We start from the raw sequence: 20,444 nt of genomic DNA on the forward strand, positions 1-20,444 counted from the left end.
TCACTATCTAATTTCACATAGTATGATAAACTCAAGGTCCACCCAATTTGCTGCAAATGGCATTGTTTCATTCTTTTTATGACTGAGTAATATTCCACTGTATGTATGTGCCACATCTCCTTTGTCCATTCCTCTGTCGATGGACATTTAGGTTTTTTCCATTGTCTTAACTATTGTGAAAAGTGCTGCAGTGAACATAGGGGTGCAAGTGTGTTTTTGAATTACAGTTTTTTCTTGTTACGTGCCCAGGAGTGGATTGCCAGATCATATGGTATTTCTATATTTAGTTTTTTTGAGGAACCTCCATACTGCTTCCACAGTGGTTGTATGAAGTTTCATTCCCAGCAACAGTGTAGCAGGGTTCTCTTTTCTTTACACCCTCTCCAACATTTATTGTTTGTAGACTTTTTGATGATGACCATTCTGACCAGTGTGAGGTGATAATGATAAGTGAAATAAGAATACAAATACCCTATGATATCACTTATATTTGGCATATGAAAAATATCACAAAGTAGTGAATGTGACAAAAAAAGAAGCAGATTCACAGATTAAGAGAAAAAACTAGTGGCTACTGGTATGAGGGAGGGGCAATACAGGGGTAGGAGAGTACGAGTACAAACTATTTGTTGTAAGATAGGCTATTAGGATGTATGTATAACACGGGTAATATAGCCAACATTTGTAATAACTGTAAATGGAGAATAAGATTGAAAATTACACAGAACACTTGTAGATGGCAATTTTGAGAGAAGTGGGAAAAAAAGTTCAGATGTGAATGACATACTTGTTAAATTACTTAGTGATTGTAAAATAATATGATAATATGTGAAATGACTGTGTTCTTTTGAGATGTTGAATTATCTATGGGCAAACTGTCAATATCTTCATACACATACACACACATTTAGAGACATTTTACTAGTCAATGTCATTTAAAAATTAACTCTTGTTTAATCTTGACTTTAAAAATCCATTGGGCTGTGGGATGGAAATCCTGTGAAATTAGATTGTTATGATCATTATACAACTACAGATGTGATAAATTCATTTGAGTAATAAAAAAATAGATACATAAAATAAAATAAAATATAAGAATCTTAAAAAAAAATCCATTGGGACTCATTTAAAATTTTTCAAATACATTTGGAAGAAAATATCATTAATTCCCATCAATCTTGAATCTCTTTGCTGTTTGCGCATCCACTGACAGTTTCACTTCTTGGAAGCTGTCTTCTCATGCTTTTACTTCTTTATGCTATGTACAGTATGACTTCATGGCTAAGAACATCGATTGCCTGTGTTTGGTTCCTGAACTGTACTTTTAGTAATTTCTGTGGATAGATTATGGAACATCCTTGTCCCTCATATTTTTCAAGTGCAGTTATACAAAATTAAAATAGTGTAAGGAAGGGAAAAGACAACAGATAATGATGAATAATTGAATGGGTACTACTGAAAAGTATCTTGTAAGCTAAAGGATGTCATGACATTTATTATAAACAGAATATAAAAATGGAAGATAGATATGAATGTATCACTTAACATTTATTCAATTATGGATAATGCATCTTTTCCAAACAAGGTTAAACAGAATTTGTTGGTTTATATTAATTAAAGAGATGAATAATTGATTCCAGTGATGCTAGGTGTGTTTCTCTGTGGTCAACTCAGTTATGCCCTTCATTGTGTATTGACTTCAACTCCAGGCCAGTTTCCTTCTTGATAGCAAAATGGACAGAGATGGTGCCAGATTTCATACATGCACACTATGATTTTTGGAGGGAGCAGCACTACCTTTTTGTGGATGTCTTTTCAAATAAATGATATCTATTTCCCAGAACTTCCAGAGAATCACATCTTTTGTGTCATTGGTTCCAAATAAGTCACTTATTCTTCCCTTAACAGACCTCTGGGATTCTGTGATGCTAGTGTTGTGTGTGGTGCAGAAAATTTTGGTACCCTTAGACAAGGGAAACTAAATCAATGTTAGTCCGAAAACTAAAAATATCCCTTGAGGTAGACAGTGCATATAAGATGTACAGCTTACCTGTAATTCAGAGCTCCTCAAAATATTTGATACCCATATTTCTTGTTGCTCACAAAATGTCTTATGACCATAAATATCCTTGTTCATGTGGATTATATCTACCCATTTTTATAATATTAGAAATTAAAATCTAGAAATTAATTTTTATTAATTAACTGAAAAGTAAAAATAATAAGCCTGACACATATTTACTTACATAATTACATTACAACTTATTATAGGAAATGTTAATTGAATGGCCAAATATGTTAGGCACCTTATTAAGTATTGGGGATATAAAGTCAATTATATCATGTTGGCTACTCACAGGAAGAAAATGGGCCTTAATTTTATTATTCAACAGTTAAAATTCACTATGGTTTTTCTTTAAAACGTTGCTCCTGTCTGTGCACTCCTCTCCTTTCAGGGCATTCTCCAGGTGCAGTTCTCCCCATCTAATACATGATTTGTTGAAGTTAGTCTTCTTGCTTCAAGGCTTTCACTTTCACTCATTACAAGATCAGGTTTCTGAAATGTACAGTATTTCTCCCCTCCTGGAAGACTGAAGTGTCTGATAGTTCTGAGATAAACTGATGTTTTAGGGTGCTATTTAAGAGACAGGAAAATGACCTGCTTCCCCTCTTTTCCCATGTTCACCACCAGCGCTCACCAATAGTTGCGTCAGCTTTCTAACTCATGCCACTCTTTACCTTCCTCATCCCAATTCCCAGTGCTACACTCATTTCCATAAACATTGACTTCAGTCATCACCATTCCTGTTTTCCTAGAAATATCATTTATTCCTGTTTTTAAGGCACATTTTACTTCGGATGCTATTAAGAACTAAATAACGGAGACTACAAGAATCTCCATTTTCTGAACCCCTAAGCATGTGGGGAAAAGAGGCAGAACTGATTCAAATTCTAGTTCATTTCCATAACCTGGGTGAATTTGGTAAGCTCCCCAATATTGAATAGCATGATTATTTTTTACTGAGGAAATCATAAAAATTCACGTCTAATAAATTGGTGGGTAATATATATGAAAGATCTAGCTTAGCAAGTACCAAGCAGAGAACAGATTCTCAGCAAATAGTCTTTTAATTTCATATTTGCACATGTAAGGGTCAATAAACATTATTATTTAGATGTTTAAATTTGTACTATTTTCTGCCTCCTTCATGCCTGATCAGAACCTCCATCTTTTATGTAATGCTACACATATATCAATAATTTATGATAGGGAGTTCATGTTTTGGCTCAGTCGTAATGAATCTGACTAGTATCCATGAGGATGCAGGTTCAAACCCGGCCTTGCTCAGTGGGCTGAGGATCCAGAGTTGCCATGAGCTGTGGGGTAGGTGACAGATGTGGCTGGGATCCTGCATTGCTGTGAGTGTGGTGTAGGTTGGCAAGTGTGGCTCTGATTGGATCCTAGCCTGGGAACATCCACATGCCACATGTATGGCCCTAAAAAAGAAACAAATTATATTGGCACCAGTTCATGTGTGGTGGTATGCTTAATAACAAGCAGGCAAGTAATAATATCAGACAGAAAGCTTTTTCTTAAGTATATGTTCAGGAATTATACTGTCATATATGGTGGTCAACCGTTCAAACTACATGAAAATATCAACTCCATAGTGATGTCAATGTAAGTAGCATCATCTTCAATACAGATTTATATACTGCAAATGTTCAGCTATTGCAATTTACAAACATTGAGAGAAAATTCACTAATCCAAAAGAGGAAAGTGTTCCTGGTTAAAGAGGATACATTTTCTTGTGATTTCATATTCACACAATCTCTGGAACAATTCAAAATTGAGAATCAAATTGAAATATATAGTTTACTTCCATCAGATGATGTTGTTGAAGAGGGGACCAATATATGAGAATTTTGGATATGGGGGAGTTTTAAGATAACATCTTGGGATTCCAGAATTTTCCAAAAGTATGTAATGACTTTAATTCCTTGAATATTTAGAATTTATTGAAAATTGTAACTTATTGTTCTCTGAAAAATAGTTGCAAATTGTAACTAATTACACACTGACACAATAATGATCTCCAAAGGTATATTTTAGTTCATTTCAGATGAAGCCTAGCAACTTATATTTTGGAATACCATTTACATTTAGTTATTTGATTGACACACCATCATGTTTTAGTAATTTAATGTTATATATGAAACCCCCATTTTCTACCTTCTCAGTACTGTTGATATGGAAAAAAGTTTAATCAGATTCAAATCAGTTATCCATATGGGATAGTATTTGTTTCATAATGTTATGAAATCTTCTTCATAATTTTTTTGGTAACATTTATTACTTCCTTATTTCTTAGGCTATAAATAAAAGGGTTTAATAAAGGAATCACGAGAGTATAAAAAATAGCAACAGGTACATTTATCTCCTTCATTCCTGGAATTTGGTCCAATGTACATGAAGAAAAGAGAACCATAGAATATTGAGACAGAGAGAAAGTGGGATGCACAGGTAGATAAGGCTTTGCCTCTTCCCTTGTTGGATTTCATTGTGAAAATTGTGAAAAGGATGAAAAGGTAAGAGATTATTACTACGGTAATAGTGAAGATGGAAACTGACCCAGCAAAGATAAATACCATCAATTCATTGATATAAGTGTCAACACAGGAGAGTCTGAACAATGGAATAAGATCACAAAAAAAGTGATTAATTTGATTAAATCTACAGAAAGCTAACCTAAAGAGAAAGCCTGTATGAATCATGGGATGCACGTTTCCAGCTATGTAGGCCCCTGTGGTCATCTGAAGGCAGAGTTTCTTGGACATCCAGGTGTGGTACTGCAGTGGGTTGCAGATGGCCACATAGCGATCATAGGCCATTGCTGCCAGGAGAAAGCAGTCTGCAGTTTCAGCAAAGCAGAGAAAATAAAATTGTGCCATGCATTCATAGAGGGAAATGATTCTGTCCTTGGAAAAGAAGTTCTGTAGCATCTTGGGGATGATGGCACTGGAACAACAGGAATCCATCAGAGCGAGGTTACCCAGAAAGATGTACATTGGTGTGTGAAGACGATGCTCTGTACATATCAGTGCCACCAGACCAAGGTTTCCACCATGGTGATCAGGTAGATGGTAAGGAACACCAGAAACAGGATGATCCTCACTCTGGGTGATTACTAAATCCTATGAGGATAAATTCAGTTGTCAAGGAGTTGTTATCCTCAGTCATATCCGCCTTCTTTGTTGACATGGGAATTGTGGAGATAAAGGTTTTGAAATTAGAGTGTGTATAATTTTCCCTTCCAGGTTTTCTTTTAATGAGGAGTGGAGCTCTTCTTCATATTTCTCCCATTTCCTCTGGTATACAGGAACACACACCTATAGGGGATATTTGTTTCTGTGTAATATAAGTTTTAAGATCTTGACTCTGAAGCTCAGGATTCCCAGAAATGTTTGTTAATTCTAGGGATGATGCTTACAGTGGAAATGACTTGTCCTTATGAATTTATGGAGAATGCTATACATATTTATGGGACCCATATTTGACTCAGTATTCCCCAGTGATGTGTTTCAGTTTTTCTATTAGAGTACCTTAAAATAAATATCGTCACTTTTTGTGTGTATATATACATATGTACACATATATATATACACATTTTTTAATGGAGCAACATTTTATATATTTTCCCAGGAGAGTGAAGGTTTTAATGGAGTAGATGGATAGGTTAAATTTATATCTTAGGAATTGCATGGAAATCACTAAGGATAAAGTGTGGACTGTTGATTTTTGAAGACAATTACTTTGGAATGCTAATAAAATATATTGCCTCAGGTTATCACTTCTTTGATTTCTTTTCCCAGTTTCATGTTAAATCCGTTATTGTTTTTGAATATGCACAGATACCTAAATCCTTTCCTCTATGCAAATCATATTTTTATATAATGATACCTAATAACATTTACTCAGTGCCCCAGACTACACCAATATCTAGGCTTTGAAGTATCTAGTGTATCATATACACCCAACACAATCTAGAATCACTTGTGTGCAATCTAACATTGATTTTCCTCTTACATGCATGCACAATTTCCTTTTTATAGTATTGGTATAATGAGGTTTTCTGTGAACTCTACTTCTTATAACAGGTGTACAATGCTAGAGAGGGAAAAAAGAATGATTGATGCCAATCATACCTCTAGTCCAGTGACCTGGGATGAGTGAATTTGTTTTCAGTATGCCACCAATGATCCATCATGAACTATTTGCTATATGTAAATTGAGACAATTTTGAAGAACAGTTTACTAAGGAAATTATTCAAAATTCATTATTAAAAAAATCTGTATATCTTTCTTTTACCTGAATTAACGTACCTAATATTTTCCATTTCCTAAAAATATTATGTTAGATTTTCTGATGTCACAGTACAATAAAAGCTAATAAATAAAAGTCATGCCATTATACTTTGTTTTCTATCACTTTGAAATAGAGAATCCCCTTAAACCTTAATATGATTTGTGAGAATAATTTTTGTTTTCTTTTCAAAGTGTATCTTCTTACTACAAGTTACTGATCTACAAAATATATTGAGTGTCTAAGAACATGAATTTTATGGTCAAACTGGTTTATATCTATTTCAAAATATAAGCAAAGACTTATTTTTTGTTTTAAAACATTAAATATTGACATTTTATTATTCAAATATCTTTTGATGTGCATGCCTAAATTATGTAAGAGAATTATGTTCTGGAGTTCCCGTTGCGTTGCAGTGGTTGACAAATCCAACTAGGAACCATGAGGTTGCAGGTTTGACCCCTGGCCTTGATCAGTGGGTTAAGGACCCAGCGTTGCTGTGAGCTGTGGTGTAGGTCACAGATGCGGCTGGAATCCCGCATTGCTGTGGCTGTGGTGTAGGCTGGCAGCTACAGCTCTGATTAGACCTCTGGCCTGGGAACCTCCATATGCAGCAGGAACAGCCCCAGAAAAGGCAAAAAAAAAAAAAAAAAAAAAAAAAAAAGAAGCATTATGTTCTGCCCTTACCTGTATAATTTGAAGTTCTACTTTTGAAGCAGAGGTCAGCATGAATCGCACTAAAGTTTTTCATCTTTGTTTCCCGTAGTCTTAGGTTTTGAGGATAGCCAGAAGAGTAACTAAATAGTTGAAACCTAACAATAAGAAAAATGCTTCATCATTCAGAAAAATAAATATTGATGTTAATAGTAACAGTTAAAGTAAACTAGAATATTCCTCTTATTTAGATTTCACTGAGAAGTGTTTTGTAACACCTTATTTGGTTTATGGTGTTAAAGCGGTTAGACTTTCAGAATATAAACCTTGGTCTCTAAACATTTGGGATTAAAAGAGTGTATCTGTGAGACTACTAATAATAGGTCAGTGACAATAATTATTTTCCTTACAATGCAAATTTAAATTTTCCATCAGAAGCTAAAGGGATTTCCTCATGATGACTTCAGTGTGTTTCCGTGGGGAGATTTGGTCACTAAGACATACACTGCCTGATGATAATTAATGATGACTTGTGGGGAGTTCAGGTTGTGGTTCAGGGGGTTAAGAACTGGAAATAGTGAGGATGTGGATTCTATCCCTGGCCTCTCTCAGAGGGTTAAGGATTGGTGTTGCCTCAGGCTGGAGTGTAGGTCACAGACACAGCTTATACCCAGCGTTGCTGTGGCTGTGACCTGGGCTGGCAGCTGCAGCTCTGATTTGGCTCCTATCCATGCAGCTTCCATATGCCACGTGTGTGGCCCTAAAAAGAAAAAAAAAAAAAAGACGACGTGAAAAAATGCATTTAAAGACCTTCATTAATTCACTAAATCTGCTTAAAAATCATCTTTCTGATTCTTATGTAATTGACCTCATTTTTACAGTTCTTTTCATTGTTTGTGTAGAATGTAAAAGCAGCAGAAGAATCAGGTGGGTATCACCTCCTACTGGAGGAATTAATGTGTTTATCAGATTAATATGTTTAATGAAAGATGCTTGAATATGGAGAGGATGCTAAAAGGTATAGAAATTCAGTAAGGGTATCAACTTTTTTCTTATTGGTCTTTGTCTTTTGAGGGCCTCACCTGTGGCATATGGAGATTCCCAGGCTATGGGTCTAATCAGAGCTGTAAGTGCCAGCCTATGCCAGAGCCACAGCAATGCCAGATCCACGCCTGTGACCTACACCACAGCTCATGGCAATGCTGGATCTTTAACCACTTCTTCACTCTGAGTTCAGTTTGGCTCCATGTCTTACATAACCCTTTTTGGAAACTTAGTATTATTATTTAGTCCCACATATGAATTATTGAGATTGTTCTTAATTTTAAGTCCACACCAGCTGCCTTTGTTTTTATTATGCTGATTCTTCCCTTTATTCTAGTAATTACTCTTCAATATGACATATTTTTAATTTTCAGAACATCTATAATCAGTTACTCCCTTCCCCGTCCACTCTTTGTTAAGAGGGAAGAAATGTCTCTGTTACATTCATTCCTGTATTTCTAACACTTGAATAATAGGAAGCACTTTGTAGTCCTCCACAAGTATTTGTCCAATGAATGAAAACAAGACTATACTCTCTTGCTCAAGTATTTATAATCACCTTTGATTAGTTTTTGAACAAGTTGTTTTTCCCTATTTTCTCATTTCAGATGCTGCAGTCTGTATCTTGCCTCTCACCTTGCTTTCTTCCTCTCACCTCAGGACACTTGGACATGCACATACCTTCACTGCTCCCTTGTGCATCTGCTTCAACATTTACTCATGTTTCTTCATCTAAAACACTGTCTTCTCCCTTTCATCCCAATCCTGTTTATCCTTGATCTCAAATGAGGTCTCCTGAAGAACTTCCCTAGGTCCTTTAAGTTGAATTGATTTTCCTTTTCCTGCTCTCCATGATAATTACCTGCTTTTATAATGCATTTGCCACTTTATCAAATGTGAATTGTGTATATCTTGACTGTAAAAGTCTTGGCTAAATATTTTTAAGTCACCAGTCACCTTATACATCTTTTGGGCTTCTAACAACAAACTGGGCTAGATTCTTAATACAGCCTGATTGCTGTAAAATATTTCAATTCTTGATTGCTTAAAAATATTTCAATTCTGTTGAATCTTCACCAACTATTTACAATATATGGGGTGTTGGGAGAGATCATGGGTAGAACAAGCACAGGATAAGGAGTGCTTAGGTTTTAGAAATGGCTCTTGACAAGAAGCTCATCATCTAATGGGGTGAAAGACACTTGTATTGCCAACTCATAGGTAGTTCAGGCTATGATATAATAATTGTAAATATTCTGTATGAAAATATGGCAAAGGAATTGAACAGAGACCTGGAGGAAGAAAGTTTCCTCATTGATAGTATCATTTCAGATGAACCTTCAGGATAAGGAGGATTATAATAGGTGAAGCACATGAGGAGAAGAAGCAACAGAATGCAAGCATATGATAAAATCCTGGAGGCTTGAAATAGTGAGACCTAATTAAAAAGTGGCTAGCAAATTATGTTACTTACTCATATGATATAAGAGAAACTTGCGGGTAATATAAAGGGGTTGGGAAAACTGTTTGGAAACTGTGCTATTTGGGTCCTTCCCTGCCCACTCCCTGGACCTTCCATTAGTAAGGTCATAACCAATACTAAATGCCAACTCCAAAGGATATCTACTTATCTTAAAAACACCAATCTGTGGTGTTGTATCCTATCAAACGTCTTCACTTCTGGTTCTGCGGTAACAGTCACTGCTTCTGTCTTCCTGACTGTTCCATCTCAGATTTTTCTGCTGGGTTAGGTTTCTCTCTTTGCCTTTAAAATGCTTGTGTTCCCCTAGGTTCTGTGCTTGACTAGCCTCTCCTTTCATTCTAGAGCTTCCCCCAGATTATCTTATCTACTTAGATATTTCAGCTACTTTCCATCTTCTGGTGGCCTCACCAAATGAGAGTTCCAGACTATTTTTGTTATATATTCATATGGAAAAATCAATGGGAGTATGTTTTTATATATATAAAACATATATATATACCTATGAATAGGTGAATTTACTGCTATGCTAAAATATTATATATATTATAAAATATGAAAGTACAAATTAATAATGACTTAGTAGTGAAGTGGCATTAACTTTTGAACGTATTTATTAATACTACAAAATGTTATTCCTGCTAACAGTATTATTAACTAAATAAAATAACCTCGTATTCAGAAGAAGAAGTGTGGTGGTATATGGAATATTATTCAGATCCTAGCTTTGTGATGTGTTGGAGCATCTCTAGAACTTGTTTAAATTTGTTTCTAAATATTTCTAATGTCTGACACAGTGGAAAAGATGTAACACACAGCTACATATGTTCAAATGGAGAAGAATGCAAATTGTGATTGGGTTCCAAAACAGGAAAGAGCTCTCCAGCCATCCAAGCTGCAGGATAAACAGCCCTACTATTTGTTTTTGTTTGTTTTTTAACATATAGTTGAGTATTTTTAATCTTCTCATCACCTGTTGCAATCTGGTATCTAACCCATGTCCAAGACCTAGCCCAAATAAGGAAAAATATGTATGTGCCAAAGAATGAAATACCTGTTTGAACATTGCTCACATTCTGGTTACTGGCACGGGGAAATCAAGCTATAAGTACAATAAGCAATAGCAGTGATATAACACAAAAATGTTATCTTTGGATTTCTACATATATCCCTTCTTAACACAAAGAAATGACTTTTATGTGGTGCCATGGGAGGTTCTGGGAGATTACTGATATGATTTTCCATATATTAATTTTCCCTTAATAAACTCTAAGTTCCCAGTAGACAGAGACAATCATGTATCTTTACATTCCCATGTGGGACATATGGTAGGACCTCAAAATGTGATTGGTTCTTGGTTCTGTAGTATGAGGTACCTTGTATGCATGTATGAATGTGTTTATTTTATATTGGAGTATATTTGATTTACAGTGTTGTATTTGTTTCAAGTGTATAGGAAAGTGATTCAGTTATACATATACAGATATTCATTCTTTTTCAGATTCTTTTCCCGTAGAGATTTTTACTGAATATTCTCTGTGCTAACAGTAGGTCATTTTTACTTATCTATTTTTTATGTAGTAGTGTATATATATTAAACTCCTAATTTATACATTCCCTCTATAACCCTTTGGTAACCATAAGATTGTTGTCTGTTCCGTTGATCTATTTCTTCTTGATTCAGTTTTTGCAGGCTGGAAGTCTGTAAAACTTGTCCACTTCTGCTAGATTGTCAAATTTCTTGCAATACAATTGTGCACAGTATTCTCTCATGGTTTTTTGTCTTTCTGTGTATCCGTTGTGACTTCTCCCTTTTCATGTCTCAGAAGGATATTTGTAACAATACAGACCTTCCTCAAAGTAGAAGAAAAAGCTGAAATCGAGAGCTTATCCCAACACCTAAATGAATAGAAAAAGAAGAACAAACAAAACCTAAAGTCAGCAGAAGGAAGGAAGTTATAAAGATCAAAGAGGAAATCAATAAAATAAAAATTAATAAAACAATAGAAATAATCAATAAAACCATGAGCTGGTTCTTTCAACAGGTAATCAAAATTGACAAACATCTGGCTAGAGGCACCATGAAGAGGAGAGAAAAAACTCAAATAAACAAAATAAAAATGAAAAAGGAGAAGTCCTTTGTCTCTTATCACCATCTTTATTTTAAAGTCTATATTGTCTGATATGAGTATTGCTACTTATGCTTTCTTTTGATTAATGTTTTCATGGAATATCTTCTTCCAGTTTATATGTGTCCCTAGAACTGAAGTGCATGTCTTATAGACAGCATATATATGAGTCTTGTTTTTGCATCCATGCAGCTATTCTATGTCTTTTAGTCCATATCCGCTTAAGGTAATTATTGATGTGTTGTTTTTATTGCCATTTTGTTTACTGTTTTGGATTTGTTTTTGGTTTGTCATTTTTCTTTCTTCTTTTGTTCTTTTCTCTTGTGGTTTGATGACTATCTTTAAATGGTGTGTTCGGATTCATTATTCTTATTTGTGTGTGTCTCTGTTGTAGTTTGTTGTTTGTAGTTACCGTGTGTTTTTGATATAGGAGTCATATATATATATATACACATACATACACACACACACATAATTGATTTAGGTTGGTTGTCTCATAATAGCAAATGCTTCTCCAGTATTCTGCATTTGTTCCCTCCTTTGCTCAAGACTACTGGTTTTGGTATCATATTTGTGTGTGCATGATTTTTATTCCATGTTTGCCTTTACTGGTGAATACACTCATTGGTAGTTTTCTTTTTTCTGGTTGTGGCCATTAATTTTCAACCTAGTGTATTCCCGTAGAATTGTTGTAAAGCTGGTTTGGTGATGCTGAAATCTCCCAGCTTTTGCTTGTCTATAAAGCTTTGAAAATTTTCCTTCCAATATGAATGAGAGCCTTGCTGATTAGAGTATTCTTGGTTGAAGATTTTTTCCCTTCATCACTTTAAGTATATTATGCCATTCCCCTCTAGCCTGCAGAGTTTGTGATGAGAAATCAGCTGATAACTTTATTGGTATTCCCTTGTATGTTATATGTTGCTTTTACCTAGCTGATTTCAGTATTTTCTCTTTGTCTTTACTTTTGATCATATAAGTGTGTTCCTTCTCATATTATTCTTTTTTTAATTTTATTTTCCCACTGTACAGCAAGGGGATCAAATTATCCTTACATGTATACATTACATTTACATTTTTCCCCACCCTTTGTTCTGTTGCAACATGAGTATCTAGACATAGTTCTCAATGCTACTCGGCAGGATCTCCTTGTAAATCTATTCTAAATTGTGTCTGATAATCCCAAGCTCCGGATCCCTCCCACTCCCTTCCTCTCCCATCAGGCAGCCACAAGTCTGTTTTCCAAGTCCATGATTTTCTTTTCTGTGGCACAAATGAACATCTCCTCATATTATTCTATATTCATTGTGCTTCCTGTATTTAAGTGAATGTTCCTTTTTCCTTGGTAGGGAATTTTGGGACTATTATCTCTTCAAATATTTCCTTCAGCCTTTTCTCTCTCCCTTCTCCTTCTCACACCCCTTTTAATGCTATGCCATTTGTTGTTTAAAGATGTTCCAGTGTTCTCTTAGACTGTCCTCATTTATTTTCACTCTTTTATTTTTTATTTTTTAATTTTCTGCATCAGTGATTTCCACCAGTCTGTCTTTCACCTTGCTTACTTTTTCTTTGGCCTCCTCTATTCTGCTGTTGGCTCCTTGTAGAGAATTTTCTATTTCACTTATGGTATTTTGCATTTCTTTTTGTTTAACCATTAAATCTTCTATTTCTGTGTTCCCCTTTTTCTTGTAAGTTATTGATCTTTGACTCCAGGATTTTTTTCTGAGATCTTGGATCAGATTTACTGCCAGTACTCTAAAGTTTTTTTCATGGTGTTTGCTTATGTACAGTTCATTTAGCTTATTTTTTTTAATCTGTCTTTTCCTTGTTCCTTCATCTGGCTATATTTCTCTGCCGTTTTTTTTTTTTTTTTGGGTCACACCTGTGGTATATACAGGTTCCCAGGTGAGGATCAAATCATAGCTACAGCTACTGACCTATACCACAGCCACAAACCCAGGATCCTTAACCCACTGAGAAAAGCCAGTGATCAAACCTGCAACCTCATGGTTCTTAGTTGGACTCATTTCCGCTTTGCCATGATGGGAATTCTTTCTCTGCTTTTTAATTTTGTGTTCCTCTGGTGGGTGAGGAATGTCTCTGGGTGTTATTAGAGGTGACTGTGTGCCTAGAAGCACTTTAGGCAGTCTGTTTGCTGATGGGTGTTGCTCTGTTCACACCCTGTTTTTTATTTGGCCTGGGGCTTCTCATCCCTAATGGATTGAGCTGGATTTTTCGAAAAGAGCAGCCTCTAGGGGACCCCACAGCAATAATTATGCCTAGGACCTCAACTTCCTGTGTGCTGTCCCCACAGTGAGCCACAACTACCTCCTGCTCTCCCTCAAGACCCTTAAAGACCCACAGTTAGGACTAACCCAGATTCTTGTGGAATCCCTATTCTTCCCTGTGATCCAGTGAACATGAAACACTGTGTACACTCTTCAGGAGTAGAGCCCTGTTCCCAGAGTCTTGTGGAAATCCTGCACAGAAGCCCTGCTGCCTTTCAATGCCAAATGCTCTGAGGGTTACTCCTCCCAATGCCAGACCCTTAGGCTGGGGAACCTGACGTGGGGTTCAGAACTCTCACTCCTAAGGAAGAGTGTCTGTGATATAGTTATTTTCTATTCTGTGTGTTGCCCATCTGGAAGGTATAGTATTCCTTAGATCATGAAAGTACCTCTTCTACCACCTCAGTGTGACTTATTCTTTGTCTTTGCGTAGAGGATATCTTTTTTGGTAGTTTCAAGTCTATTTTGTTGATGTTGTTCAGCAATTACTTGTAATTTAGGTGATGTAATGAAAGGAGGAGAGATTGAATCCTCCTAATCCAACATCTTGTCTATGCCAAATCCAAGCTTTAAATATTTAGAGTGAAAGAAAAAAGAAGAGTGATGGGGAGGAGAGAGGGAACTAGAGATGAAGGGAAGGAAGAAGAGCAGAGGAGATTGGAGTGAAGAATAAAAAAGGAAGGGAAGAAATAGAAATGAAATGGAAATAAACGGATAAGGAAAAGGATAGAAAGGGAAAGGTAGAGAATAGTGAAGGAAAAAGAAATACCCTTTTTTTAAATAAAGGAAAGAGAGGCAAATAGGAAGTTTCCAGGCTTGGGGTTGAATCAGAGCTACAGTTGCTGGCCTATGCCACAGCCTCAGCAACGTGGGATATGAGCCATGTTGTGACCTACACCATGGCTTGCAACAACACCAGATCCTTTAACCACTGAGCAAAAAGGCAAGGATCAGACTTGCATGCTTATGGATCCCAGATGGGTTTGGTACTGCTGAGCCATGAAGGGAACTCTGGTGAAAACATTTTTTGATGGAATATTTGAGAGTTGCTTTTTGACTATGTTGAATGAGGTGTCTTTGTAGTATTCAAATAACTGTCCTTCTTGGTAGTTTGATTCATGAACCTGGAGATTATGGAAGTTGTCAGAGCTGGAAACATTTGTTCTGGGTCATCTTCATATTGATGCCAATAAAAGTCATTAAAAATAGATGAAATCACCTAAAAAGAAATATTTTGAAGACTAGAATAGAGACTTGGTTGAGATCTTCTGTCTCAACCCAATCTAAATAAAATATTTAATAAACAGGAGTTCCTGTTGTGACTCAGTGGTTAACAAATCCGACTAGGAACCATGAGGTTGTGGGTTCGATCCTTGGCTTTGCTCAGTGGGTTAAGGATCTGGCATTTCCATTAGCTGTGGTATAGTTTGCAGACATGGCTCGGATCCTGTGTTGCTGTGGCTCTGATATAGCCTGGCGGCCATAGCTCCGATTGGACCCCTAGCCTGGGAACTTCCATATGCTGTGGGAGTGGCCCAAGAAAATGGCAAAAAGACAAAAAAAAAAATGTATATATATATATGTAATAAACAAATAAATAATAAAATATTTAATAATAAGAAAATATTAATTATAAATAATAAATAAAAACAAACAAACAAATAATAATATAATATAATATAATAATTAAATAATGAATAATAAAAGAAATAATAAAATATAAATAATAATATAATAAGATAAATAATAAATAAAATAACATAAAATAATAAAATAAATAAATAAATAAAAATATTTAGGTTGGGTAGAGGCAGATAAGTCTTTCCCAACCATAACACCTATTATTATTTATATAACAACAATTAAAATTTCTGTTTTCCCTACCAAATACCAGTGTATGAATTGGGACTCTCAGCTTTTTATTGTGAAAAATAGAGAGAAGTGAAATAAGCCTCTCTGTGTATGTGCATATGAATCTCTGATCATGCATGAACAAAAAGAAGGCTTAAGAAATCAATGAATAAGGGAAGAGTTGGTTACATATGCTTTTCTGTAAATGTAATATATAAGAATGCTATAATTTGCACTTCACAACATTATAAAAAGAATCCAAGTTGAGTAAAATGCTGTGTAAAAAATTGAAATTATGAGAACAGAAAAGCACACAAATTATGTTTATGTAATAATTATGAATGGGGGGGGTCCAATGAATTTAACACAAATGAAAGAGGTAAATAATTAACCAGTTGACCTAGAAGTGGAATTTCTGGATGATATGGTAATTCTATTGTTAATTTTGAGGAATCATCATACTTCTTCCATAGTGGCTTCACCAATTTACATTCACAAAAACATGGTACAAGTGATACCTGTTCCCTCAGTCTCACGTATACTTGTCTTGGGATTTTGATAATAGGTGCAAGATGATATCTCATTTGGTCTTTAATTGCATTACCCTGATGATTGGTGATTTTGCACACCTTTTTACATATGTCTTCTTCAGCCATATGTTATGTCTTTGGGAAAACATCTGTTAAGTCCTTTGCCCATTTATAATCAGATTGTTTTTTCACTGTTGAGGTGTATGAGGTTTTATTTTTTTTATGTTTTGTATACAAACCTCTTATCAGATATATGATTTGCAAATATTTTCTCCCATTTGGGAGGTTGCCTTTTCATTTTTTGTTCATGGCTTCCTTGCTATGCAGAACTTTTGTAGTTTAATGTAGTCCTACTTATTTATTTTTGCTTTTGTTGTCAAATCCAAACAAAATATCATGTCCAATATCAGGCAGGTGCTTACCACTGTTTTCTCTTGGAGTTTTATGGTTTCAAGTTTTGATTCTTTAAGCCATTTTTAGTTCTTTTTTGAGTGTGGTGTAAGATAGAGATCCACTTTCATTCTTTACTCTGTTGCTTTCTAATTTTCCCAGAACAACTTATTAAAGAGACCATGTTTTACCTGTCTTAAAAATTTTGATGCTTTATTGTAAATTAATTGATCATGAATGCATGGGTTTGCTTCTGGACTCTGAATTCTTTTTCATTGATCTTTGTGGCTACTTTTATGCCATTACTGTGATTTTTTTTTTTTTTTTGCTATTTCTTGGACCGCTTCCGCAGCATGTGGAGATTCCCAGGCTAGGGGTCTAATCAGAGCCAGAGCCACCAGCCTATGCCAGAGCCACAGCAACTCGGGATCCGAGCCGCGTCTGCGACCTACACCACAGCTCATGGCAATGCCGGATCGTTAACCCACTGAGCAAGGGCAAGGATGGAACCCACAACCTCATGGTTCCTAGTCGGATTCGTTAACCACTGCACCACGACGGGAACTCCCATTATTGTGATTTTTTGATTACTCTAAGTTTGAATATAGTTTGTAATCAGGAAGCGTGATATATCCACCTTTGTTCTTTGTCAAGATTGCTTTGGATACTTGGTGTCCATTTGGTGCCATGCACATTTTATTATTGTCTATTTTAAAAAAAAATGCCGTTGGAATTTTGATGGTGATTGCGTTAGTCTGAAGATTGCTATGGGTCATGGATATTTCAACAATATTACTACTTCTGATCCATAACTATGGGCATTTTCCATTCATTTTTGTCTTCTTTAACACTTCTCATCATTTTTTTTTATAGTTTCCAGTTCACAAGCCGTTCACCTACTTGCTTGTAATTTCTTTCTGGGTATTTGATCCTATGTATTGTGTGATACAAGTGTAAATAAGATTTTTTCTTAATTTTTCATTCTTCTAGTCTGTTGATAGTGTATAGACATTCACCTGATTTTTCTATATTGATTTTGTATCCCACAACTCTACTGAATTTGCTTATTGCTTCAAATATCTTTTTTGGAGTCTCTAGTGTTTTCTATATAAAATATCACGCTATCTACAAACAGTGTAGACAAATAACGACATTTTTGCTACTGCCTTTCAAGTTGGATATCTTCATTTTTTTTCTTTTTTTTTCAATTTTTTTTTTAATTTTCCCACTGTACAGCAAGGGGGTCAGGTTATCCTTACATGTATACATTGCAATTACAGTTTTTCCCCCCCACTTTCTTCTGTTGCAACATGAGTTTCTAGACATAGGTCTCAATGCTATTCAGCAGGATCTCCTTGTAAATCTATTCTAAGTTGTGTCTGATAAGCCCAAGCTCCCGATCCATCCCACTCCCTCCCCCTCCCATCAGGCAACCACAAGTCTCTTCTCCAAGTCCATGATTTTCTTTTCTGAGGAGATGTTCATTTGTGCTGGATATTAGATTCCAGTTATAAGTGATATCATATGGTATTTGCCTTTGTCTTTCTGGCTCATTTCACTCAGGATGAGATTCTCTAGTTCCATCCATGTTGCTGCAAATGGCATTATGTCATCCTTTTTTATGGCTGAGTAGTATTCCATTGTGTATATATACCACCTCTTCTGAATCCAGTCATCTGTTGATGGACATTTGGATTGTTTCCATGTCCTGGCTATTGTGAATAGTGCTGCAATGAACATGCGGGTGCATGTGTCTCTTTTAAGTAGAGCTTTGTCCGGATATATGCCCAAGAGTGGGATTGTGGGGTCATATGGAAGTTCTATGTATAGATTTCTAAGGTATCTCCAGACTGTTCTCCATAGTGGTTGTACCAGTTTACATTCCCACCAGCAGTGCAGGAGGGTTCCCTTTTCTCCACAGCCCCTCCAGCACTTGTTATTTGTGGATTTATTAATGATGGCCATTCTGACTGGTGTGAGGTGGTAGCTCATGGTAGTTTTGATTTGCATTTCTCTTATAATCAGCGATGTTGAGCATTTTTTCATGTGTTTGTTGGTCATCTGTATATCTTCTTTGGAGAAATGTCTATTCAGGTCTTTTGCCCATTTTTCCATTGATTGATTGGTTTTTTTGCTGTTGAGTTGTATAAGTTGCTTATATATTCTGGAGATTAAGCCCTTGTCAGTTGCATCATTTGAAACTGTTTTCTCCCATTCTGTAAGTTGTCTTTTTGTTTTCTTTTTGGATTCCTTTGCTGTGCAAAAGCTTTTCAGTTTGATGAGGTCCCATGGGTTTATTTTTGCTCTAATTTCTATTGCTTTGGGAGACTGACCTGAGAAAATATTCGTGAGGTTGATGTCAGAGAGTGTTTTGCCTATGTTTTCTTCCGGGAGTTTCATGGTGTCCTGTCATATATTTAAGTCTTTCAGCCATTTGGAGTTTATTTTGGTGCATGGTGTGAGGGTGTGTTCTAGTTTCATTGCTTTGCATGCAGCTGTCCAGGTTTCCCAGCAATGCTTGCTGAATAGACTTTCCTTTTCCCATTTTATGTTCTTGCCTCCCTTGTCAAAGATTAATTGACCATAGGTGTCAGGGTTTATTTCCGGATTCTCTATTCTGTTCCATTGGTCTGTCTGTCTGTTCTGATACCAGTACCACACTGTTTTGATGACTGTGGCTTTGTAGTATTTCTTGAAGTCTGGGAGAGTTATGCCTCCTGCTTGGTTTTTGTTTCTCAGGATTGCTTTGGCGATTCTGGGTTTTTTGTGGTTCCATGTAAATGTTTGGATTGTTTGTTCTAGTTCTGTGAAAAATGTCATGGGTAATTTGATAGGGATTGCATTGAATCTGTAGATTGCTTTGGGTAGTATGGCCATTTTCACAATATTGATTTTCCCAATCCAGGAACATGGAATATCTTTCCATTTCTTTACATCTTCTTTGATTTCTTTGATTAAGGTTTTATAGTTCTCGGCATATAGGTCCTTTACCTCTTTGGTCAGGTTTATTCCGAGGTATTTGATTTTGTGAGGTACAATTTTAAAAGGTATCGTATTTTTGTATTCCTTTTCTAATATTTCATTGCTGGTATACAGAAATGCAACTGACTTCTGAATGTTAATCTTATATCCTGCCACTTTGCTGAATTTATTAATCAGTTCAAGAGTTTTGGGGTTGAGTCCTTAGGGTTTTCTAGGTATAGTATCATGTCATCTGCATACAGTGAGAGTTTGATCTCTTCTCTTCCTATATGGATGCCTTTGATTTCTTTGTTTGTCTAATTGCTGTGGCTAGGACTTCCAAAACGATGTTGAAGAGCAGTGGTGAGAGTGGGCATCCCTGTCTTGTTCCAGAATTGAGTGAGAAGGCTTTCAGTTTTTCCCCATTGAGGATTATATTTGCTGTGGGTTTATCATAAATCGCTTTGATTATATTCAGGAATGTTCTCTCTATACCCACTTTGGTGAGGGTCTTGATCATGAATGGATGTTGAACTTTGTCAAATGCTTTTTCTGCATCTATTGAGATGATCATATGATTTTTGACCTTTTTGTTGTTAATGTGGTGTATGATGGTGATTAATTTGCGTATGTTGAAGCATCCTTGTGAACCTGGGATGAACCCAACCTGGTCATGGTGTATAATTTTTTTTGGTATGTTGTTGGATTTGGTTGGCTAAGATTTTGTTGAGAATTTTTGCATCTATATTCATCA

General features: G+C 35.8%; 1 pseudogene; it reads right to left on the bottom strand.

The window, feature by feature from the left end:
- Positions 1-3,445: 3,445 nt before the first annotated feature.
- Positions 3,446-6,164, bottom strand: LOC100620942 (annotated as a pseudogene).
- Between the last annotated feature and the right edge of the window lie 14,280 nt (positions 6,165-20,444).

This window comes from Sus scrofa, unplaced genomic scaffold (assembly GCF_000003025.6).
Source record: "Sus scrofa isolate TJ Tabasco breed Duroc unplaced genomic scaffold, Sscrofa11.1 Contig1815, whole genome shotgun sequence".
NCBI lineage: Eukaryota > Metazoa > Chordata > Mammalia > Artiodactyla > Suidae > Sus > Sus scrofa.